This window comes from Apodemus sylvaticus, chromosome 2 (assembly GCF_947179515.1).
Source record: "Apodemus sylvaticus chromosome 2, mApoSyl1.1, whole genome shotgun sequence".
In the NCBI taxonomy this organism is placed as follows: domain Eukaryota; kingdom Metazoa; phylum Chordata; class Mammalia; order Rodentia; family Muridae; genus Apodemus; species Apodemus sylvaticus.
The window spans coordinates 48,497,680-48,505,838 of record NC_067473.1 but is presented as its reverse complement, the minus strand read 5'-3'; positions in this window follow the sequence as shown (position 1 = coordinate 48,505,838).

The following is an 8,159-nucleotide window of genomic DNA, read 5'->3' as shown; positions in this document are numbered from 1 at the left end:
TGCTCCTCTCACTTGCCCTAAACTTTAGAGGCTCTGACCACCTGTCTGTAGGAGTGGCCTGTGTTGCTGACCCTCCCAAGATCTCACAGGCTGCTTGGTTCTCTCTCCAAAGCATGGGGAACTCCCCTCTCCTCCCCTGCATCTGTCTGCTTTTCCTCCAGGGACTCAGAAGTCCTGCCTATTCCTTCCACTCCGCATTAGGCCATAGCTTCTTTACTGACATATCAAGAATCAACTGGGGAACAGAACTTTAGCATCACAACTACACCTACATTTATATATTAAAACAACCACAAAAATAATGAATAATGTTAAATTTTAGCCACAAGCAATTGGCTCATTGTCACTATTTAGTAATAACATGTAAAGAGAAATGCAAGATGCCATCATGGAGACACAACTGGAAATCCGGTTATTATTTGTGCTTACTGCTCTAGCTTATTGCTTTCTCTGCAAAAAAAAAAAAAAAAAAAAAAAAAAAAAAAAAAAAAGACATCTTCCTAAGTCAGTAAGTATCTGAAGCTCAATCTGTTTGTAATTAAATTAACTAGCTATTGAGTCCCTTTTGAATATCCTTCATTTCCCTTGGGAACTTCTGACTTAGAAAACTGCAGATCCCTAATGTTAAGATTTAAATCTCAGGCTCTCTTGCAGTTAGGGCACAGGCCTGCACAAAACCTGACATTGAATATACTTGACACACTTGACCAAGAGTTTCATGAAACCTTAGTCACCAACTACCCATTCATTCCTGCTCTGAAGAAATTAAATGGAGGGCATTTAAATTTAGTAGACTATAATTTTTACTACCCTATGCAACAGTAGAGTCAGGCTTAAAGTACAATTTATGTATTAAGTTTATACTGCCAAAAAAAAAATTTGTAATTGCAAGTGTTACAGGTCTAAGGGGAAAGGTATTCTGGCAGTCAGCAGCCAAGGAATTCCACAAAGTCACATGGCACAACAAGCCTCACACCAGAGATTTACTGGGGAAAACACAGGAGAGTAGCTGCCTCTGCTCAGGAGAGAAACAGCAGAGAACTCAAAAGGAGGAATTTATGTAAGTCTCTAGCAGTCAGAACTTTCCAGGGTAGCCTGGGATTAGTGGGATTTTGTGGCCTGATCTTGAGGGGAGCTCAGGGATTAGTGGGATTCTGCACCCTGACTTTAGGCATTTTACTCTGTAGGGTAGTTTCTGTGTTTTGTTGTGTAAGTGGAGCCTGGAAGTAGTAGGTCCTCAGGGGTGGAGCCTGGCTACTTGCCTGCCTCGAGGGGATTACAGTAGCAATAAAAAAACATAATTTTATTTATATTCTCCTATGCATTGCTTTTATCCAGTATGTTTCAAAATGTTGGTTATTTTCTAAAGCCAAAACCATGTTGGTTTTAGCAATAGAATCTTGAGGTGAAAATGACCCTAGTGGACACTAATTCATTCATTTCACAAATTATTAAATAGAATTATATAGTGAGTGTCTTGGGAACTTTATTAGGACTGTGGGGCTAGTTACTATCTGAACTTAGAACAATGAATTCCTGTTTATATAGCAGCTGTTTTGCCAGAGGTTAATAACTAAAATAATCATCTTATAGATGCTAACCTATCTAAGTCTTAAACCAGTCAAGAATCCCAGTTATTTATCATGAAGATCTACCCCACAAAGTAATGAGATTCAGACATGGCCAGTGTATAGCTATATGTTTTACATGCTTAGGTATGGGTGGTAAATTCAAATCCCTGAAGTATCTTCTTCCAGGATATTATCAAAAAATGTCCAGTAGTCTTGCTGTTCATAGATCTGTGAGTACTGTATGAGAGTTACTGATTCAGGTCCAGTCTGGGCATATGCATTTGAATGTCTAACAGGTTCTTAGGTGATGCTAATGGTTCTAGGACTGTTTTATTTTCAGGCTACTCATTTATCTTCCCCACACCCCACAGGATGTGTTTTCTGTTTTCATTTACTCATTTTTGGAATTCCTATTTCCTACTTCTATTATTAGTGGTAAATTTGTGGATTCTAAGCCCAAATACAACAAGAGTTGAGACTTCATTGGAACAATGAAATTTAGGTGTAGTTTCTAGCTGAGAAAAAGATGAAGCAGGAAGTATGAAGTTTGACCACCAAACATCCCAGACAAAAAGAAGAAAAAGAAAAAAATTTTAAAAAATTAATTTTTAATTCTAAATGATGTGTTTTTTTTTTTAAGATAAAACAAACTTACGTGATGCCTTATAAAATGAGAGGAAAAGATGCCAGTATGGGCATATGATTAAATTCTAGAATTACATGGCAATACATCAATGGGTAAAAGTCATGTACAAATATACTCCATACACTTCTGTCACTGTAACAAAATACCTGAAAAGGGTTATTTTGGTAAATGTTTTTGAAATTGCTGCCCATGGTCATTTGGCCCAGCTGCTATGGACCTGAATAGTACAGTACACTGAAGCAGGACCATATTTAAAACAATGCTGTTCATCTTATGGTGACAGGATAAAGTGGAGGATTCAATCCTTCTAATTGGATACAAGAAATTAGAATCCTTCTAATATGATACAAGAAAGAAAAGCAATAAGGATAAGACCCAAGAAATGGCATCTGTCACAGAAAGGAAGTGAAGGAATTCCAGACAATAAGTAAGAATATAAATGCCAGCCATGCAACCACAGTTAAGATTAGTATGGGATGCTGGAAGAATAAAGGGAGTCTAGATATTGCTATTGAAAATAATTTGGAAATGGATTTTCACAGCTTCAAAAATATAGAATTGAAAAAGAAAATGTAATGGTATGATTAGGGGAACAATAAAATTTATTAGAATATAATTGCTGCAAGGCTTGAATTTTAGAAAACAGCACTATTCCCTGAGTTGATGCTTCCACACAACTTCTAGAAAAAGTCTCGTGGAAGAAAATAAATGGTGAAATGGTAGTGTCTGGAAGGCAAACCCTCATCCTTTTTAATAGTAAGTTCACATACAGATAATTCTTTACATTGATTAATCAATAAACATCATGCTGAAATACTCTTAGGAAATGCATCTATCTATAAATACCAGCTGCAGCACAAAGCTCAAAGCAGATGTCCCCAAGAATCATGGCTGGGAATTAGAAAGGAAACACAGGGTTTCTTTCAGGTTTCTCAGAAATATGTAAAATGTCAATTTCCTGGCATTTACTATTTATGGAAATAGATTAATGGACATTTTCCAAGGTCTTCAGTGTTATTTATCCCTCCCTCCTCACACCATAACACTCCCTCCTCTACCCTGCCCTCACGTCCCCTACCCTAATATAACACTTCGTGTTCAACATTCTCCTTTAAATACTTCATTCAGGAATGTTCCATCTCCTCTCACTGAATCCTTTCCCTGTGGTGGTTTCTTTCATGACCTCTATTGGTAATTCATATGAAACACACAGAATCTGTGGTGAAGATTCAAGGTTAACATTCAGAGAAGAGAGAAAACGTGATGTATGTCTTTCTGTATCTGGGCTACCTCAGAATGATTGTTTTCAGCTTCATCTATTTGCCTACTTATTTAATAGCTTCACTTTTTAATAGCTGAATCACATCTCATTGTGTAAACGTATACACTTTCATTAACAATTCACTGACTGATGGGCATCTAGGCTTGTTCCATTTCCTGGATACTGTGAATAGAGAAGCAATGAACACGTATGAGCAGGTATCGCTGCCCATGAGTCCTATGGCTGGATCATGTGGTGCTTTAGTGTTAGCTTTTTGAGGAACTTCCTCGTTGATTTCTGTAGTGGTTGTTCAAGTTTGCACTCCCACCAGCAGTAAGTGTTATGTACTACAAGTACTTATCACGTTTGACCAGCACAACAGGTCAAAATGTGTTCCACTTCAACTTGTTGAAGATGTTGTTCTTTCTCCAATGTGTATTGTTGGCTTGTCAAAAATAAGATGACTGTAGGAGTGTGGATGTAGGTCTTCAATTCTGTTTTTTATGCCAGCACCATGCTGTTTTTATTACTATAACTCTGTAGTATTACTCGAAATTCTTGAGGGTGTGACCTATGCTGTGGCCACTACTAAGCCTTGTTGGAGGAAGTGTGTCACTTTGGGGCTGGCCTTGGAGACCCTCCTCCTAGCTGCCTGTGAGAAAGTCTTCTCCTGGCTGCCTCCCAATCAAGATGTAGAACTCTCAACTCCTGCTCCAGAATCATGCCTGCCTGGCCGCTGCTGTGCTCCCACCTTGATGATAATGGACTGAACCTCTAACCTGTAAGCCAGGCCTAATTAAATGTTGTACTTTCTAAGAGTTGCCTTGACCAGGGTGTCTCTTCACAGCACTGAAACCCTAAGTTAGACAGAGTGGTACCACTAGCTATTGCACTGTTGTTTAGGATTGCCTTGGCTATCCCAAGTCTTCTGTATTTCCATGTGAAATTTATGATTATTTCTTCGGTTTCTGCAGTTCTCTAAAGAACTGCATTGGAATTTTGTTGGGGATAGTATTGAATCTATAGATTAATTTTGGTAGAATGGTCATTTTCACAGTATATATCCTGTCAACACATGAGAATAGGAGTTCTTTTTCATTTTCTGGTATATTCAGTATCTTTTTCAATTTATTTTTCAGGGCCTTAAATTTTTTTCTGTACATGTCTTTCACTGCCTTTATTAGATTTATTTTAAGATTTTCTCTTTTGAGGCTACTGTGAATGGTATTGGCTTAGACAACGTTCTGTTGCTGTGAAGAGATACCAGGACTAAGGTAAATCTGATAAAAGAAAACATTTAGTTGGGGCTTGTTTATCATTTCAGAAGTTAGTCCATTATCATCATGGAAGGAAGCATGTGAGCATACAAGCAGACATAGTACTGGTGAAGTAGCTCAGGGTTCTACCACCAGATCTGCAGGCAGCAGGAAGGGGCAACACAGGGGGCTTGGGCTTTTGAAACCTCAAAGCCTTCCCCCAGTAACACGCTATTACCATAGAGACAATACCTACTCCAAGAAGTCCAAGTCTCCTAATTGGGCTTTTGAAACCTCAAAGCCTTCCCCCAGTAACACGCTATTACCATAGAGACAATACCTACTCCAAGAAGTCCAAGTCTCCTAATTCTTCTCAAGTAGTACCACTCCCTGATGACTAGGTATCCAAATATATAAGCATATGGGGGCCATTCTTATTCAAACAAGCACACTCTATAACTGCAATAAGGCACCTTACAGATCAGATGTTAACAAATAGCACCAGGAAACCAGTCACTTTCTTTGAAATTGTTGGCCTTTGTGATCCCGAAGACACATTATGGGCTATGGACATTATTCTTCGTTATTCTCCAGAACTTGACAGTAGGAGCCTGTTGATGAGGATACCATACATTTGAGTCATAAAACACGGAGAGATCAAGTTGATACTAACCTGATTCATTACTACTGGTTAGCTTTCATAGTTCTATGCAAGCTACTACAGGAGAAAAATAATCACCAATACTATCCAGATGTGAATTTTGTAAGCTATGATTGGATTGGCAAGACTTTCCCATTAGATAGTGTAATAATGGCACCAAATCATGGGAGTAACCAACCACTTTGTGACTGTTTAAATCCCACTTCATGACCTGATACCTTCACTGGACCAAGAGCCTATAGCTACTACATAAGCCTTAGGCATCAGGGGTAAATCTTCTATTATTATTTTGCTAGATAGATATAATATTGGATGATTCCCAATGGCTTATCTTTACATTTAGATACTTTATCTCTCAACCCTCATTGGAGAAGCTTCTATTTATGGTAGATGGCAATTAACATGGAGACTTCCAACTCGTCAAAGTGCCAGATATAAGAAACTATAGAACATTCATCCCTCATCCATCACCCCCTCCTAAGGCTCAGGTATCACCGGGATAGAAGGCATGGGAAGAGGGTAAGGGTTGAAAATAGTAGATGACAAGGAAACTGTATGGTTGGACAGCAGGACATGTGCATGTGTGCATTTAAAGCAGTTAATACAACACACACAGAATCTATATAAGCTTAAGCCATGTCGAATCCCAGCATGGAGATGAGTGCTAGGCATAAAACCCTACCCCTAACCATCTAGCTATTGGCAACTGTTAGATGCTGGGAGAACTCCTTTCAGGAATGTAGCCCTTGGTAAGTTCACTATGCATGGGTGGAAAACCACACATCCAAGAATATGTGGGCAACAAAATTTGGTACTGGTGGGTTTAAAATTAAAAAACTTTAAAAAGGATACAAAGTTGGATGAGTGTACTGTCTGGTTTTGTGTGTCAACTTGACACAGGCTGGAGTTATCACAGAGAAAGGAGCTTCAGTTAGGGAAAGTGCCTCCATGAGATCCAGCTGTGGGGCATTTTCTCAATTAGTGATCAAGGAGGGGGGGGCTTTTTGGTTGTACCATCTCTGGGCTGGTAGTCTTCGGTTCTACGAGAGAGCAGGCTGAGCAAGCCAGGGGAAGCAAGCCAGTAAGAAAATCCCTCCATGGCCTCTGCATCAGCTCCTGCTTCCTGACCTGCTTGAGTTCCAGTCCTGACTTCCTTTAGTGATGAACAACAGAGTAGAAGTGTAAGCTCAATAAACCCTTTCCTAGATAACTTGCTTCTTGGTCATGATGTTTGTGTAGGAATAGAAACCCTGACTAAGACAATGGGTATGAAAGGGGAGGTAGAGATAGATATGGAAAGATTTGGGGGAGGGGTGCATATCAATCAAAATACATGATCTGAAAGTCTCAGGCAATAAAAAAATTAAAAATACAAAGTAATTTTAAGTTATATGTAGATGAGACCATCTCGTTTAATGTAAAGCTATGTATCAGTGAAGCTATGTAGACATATGGCATCTTCATATTATCTAAGAACCCATTTGCTAACTCACCAATAAACTGATCTGAAGTACATTATAATGAAGAACTAATGTCTCTGCTCTCTCATTTGGAATAACTAAAGTAATAGCTATTGAATATTCAAGGAAGTTAAAGACCAGCAGCTGGAACAGATAAGCAGTATCCTGAGAGCTACAGCATGCCTTGTACCACAAATCACTTCTTGAGTAAAAGTATGTATTAGGTATTTGGGGACTAAACCAGAGAGTTGCAATAGCTATCATAGGTAATTCACTAACATTGAGTAAAAATTCAGTTTCTCACTAAAATCAATGAGGAATGTGAATGGGTTGCAGATAACCTACCAATTCTTTACAAATAACCCAGAAAATGACTTGTATTTAAAATGAACTGGAACCGGAGAAGTATGCCGGCTTTATTTTTGATAACTAATAAAACACTCCTTTTTTGATAACAAATAAAACACTCCACACTTAACAGAAAAATATGTACTAGAACAAATTCTCTTGAGTTCTCCCATTTATACAGGGCTTACATAAAAATGTGCAGATATTTACAATGCGACAGTTTATACCCATGACACTCAGGGCTGCAGTGAAAGAAGTGGTGTTCATCTTCTCTGCAGCATCCAGATCTGCAGCTTTTTCTCTATAAATCAGTCCTTCCACAGCTGTGCAACATGCCAGTACCAGCAATTTTGGCTACAATGGCTGAACACCAGGGAACCCCATGTGATGCTATTACCAATTCCCCCATAGAAAAGAGTGTCACTATATTTTAATTAATAACATTAACCTTGGAAGTAGTGTGTTTCAGAGGATGTGCACATTCCCAAGGACAACTGTAAAGAAGAAAAATGGCAAAGTGTGGTCATGGAAGGATGGGCAACACCTGAAAATATCCCCTCACTTCCATAAATACATTACTTTGTTTTCTGTCCAAATGAAGTGCTCGCCTTAAAGGATCATACCAAAGAAAGCTGTAGAAAATAAAGTTCTAGGAGAGTTTAGTGTAGGGAAGGGAAACCACACGAAAAGTGAAACCCAAGAGTTACTTTTGTATTTGTTCTATTTCTAGACATTTTAATATAGCAGCTATACTTTATATGAAGATTTAAAAAAAAACCCTACTCTTTTTTGGACTAACAAACTTCAAAACATCCCGCTGAAGGGGACTCAAAATGCTTATTTCCTGGACCAAATCCAGTCTCTCAAACTGGGCAAAAAAGAATTTGAGATAAGAGAGTGACTTGCCAAAGAGAACAGTGGATGCTGTCTTGTGCTCTGCAGGAGAAGTTATGCTA